The sequence below is a fragment of the Vombatus ursinus genome, unplaced genomic scaffold (genome assembly GCF_900497805.2).
Source record: "Vombatus ursinus unplaced genomic scaffold, bare-nosed wombat genome assembly UNPS02011572.1, whole genome shotgun sequence".
In the NCBI taxonomy this organism is placed as follows: domain Eukaryota; kingdom Metazoa; phylum Chordata; class Mammalia; order Diprotodontia; family Vombatidae; genus Vombatus; species Vombatus ursinus.
The window spans coordinates 1,900,538-1,902,150 of NW_020951350.1; the positions used below are offsets into that span (position 1 = coordinate 1,900,538).

A 1,613-nucleotide genomic window follows, 5' to 3' on the forward strand; every position below is an offset into this window, starting at 1 on the left:
TCTTCAAGAAGGGAATTAGGAAGCTTTGGATGTGGTCAACATTAAATATCATTAGCAACAAAGAAATAGACTCTATCTTAAACAACATAAAACAGCTGCTTACCAAAGTGGAAATCATTTTTGAATCAATTGTCTGTGTATAGCCAAATTACTGACTGGTGAGAGCAGAAATCAAAATATAGCAAGAGAAAGAATAAAGGAAAGAAGATAAATGGTCTTAAAATTATTTCAATCTGACTTACTTATATGTGTTACAATAAGATCTATTCTCCACAACTTTTAGTCAATTTGGGGATAATAATGATGTAGACCATTGTTGAATATTACTTTGGAAAGTCTATTGGTCCCCTATAAATACTCTCATTAAGGATATCCCTTAATATTTATGTAAATGACTCTTTTAAACAGGATTGAAAACTCATATATGACAATGCCTAATATTACAAACAGAAGCCCCTAAGTAGATTTAAGAATTCAATATATCCAGAACATAGGTAGCTAAGTGGCACAGTGGATAGAATGCCAGGCCTGAAGTCAGGAAGACTCATCTTCATGAGTTCAAATCTGGCCTCAGACACTTAACCCTGTTTGCCTCAGTTTTTCATCTGTAAAATGAGCTGGAGAAAAAATGGCAATCAGCTCAGTATCTTTGCAAAGAAAATCCCAAATGGGGTCACACAAAGTTGGACACAACTGGAAAATGACTGAACGACAACAACATCCAGAACATCATCAAAAATAGAACTGTTGTTCACAGTTGCCCAGAAATAGCATTGACTCAAAAATTTAAGAAAACTCTTTTTTTTTTTACTGTAACAAATGTTTTCATTTCACTTTTATTTGCTTTCTAATGTCATATTTACTCCTGTGCCATAAGCTTTTGTTTTTTCTGGGATATCTTTTTCTTTTGAGCAACCTCCTCTTCTGGTTTAGGAACAATTTGTTCCTTTTCAGTAAGTATCATCTCAATATGGCAAGGAGAACTCATGCATGGGTTGATCCGACCATGAGCCCTGTAAGTACGCCGTCGCATTTTAGGTGCCTTGTTAAGCTGGATATGCCCAATAATGAGAGAATCCACATCCAGACCCTTCAATTCTGCATGACTCTCTGCATATTTAAGCACATGCAGCAAGAATTCAGCACTCTTTTTGGGCCAATGACTCTGTGTTCAGCCCCACTGCTTAGCCTGGGCACACCTGCCAACTCCACCATTATATCGCCTGCAGGGAACACATTGTTTCTTCAATGTGACATCTTTCAATGCATGCCCTTGATAGCTTGGGCTGTTTCATGGGTGTTCTTGAAGTAGACCCGGAGATTTGAACCCCTTGACTTGCATGATTTTGTGGGGTTCTCTGGATCAAGAGAGTACCTCACCATTTTAAATGATTACCTAGCAAGGGTCAAGAGAAGAGCAGAGCACTCTTGTTTTTAAATAGATCTTTGCATACCAAATACTCAGAATCTCTAATCAGAGTGAAATGAAAAAGCTCACAAAATATAAAGACTGGCAGAAGAAACCAAAAGCATAAGGTGAACCACACATCGTCATGCCTACCATCCTACTATCTGCTACCAGAATGTCTCAAAGATATATTTAATGAGTATGC

At 37.4% G+C, this 1,613-nt stretch overlaps 1 pseudogene; it reads right to left on the reverse strand.

The window, feature by feature from the left end:
• Positions 1-859: 859 nt before the first annotated feature.
• Positions 860-1,404, reverse strand: LOC114039011 (annotated as a pseudogene).
• Between the last annotated feature and the right edge of the window lie 209 nt (positions 1,405-1,613).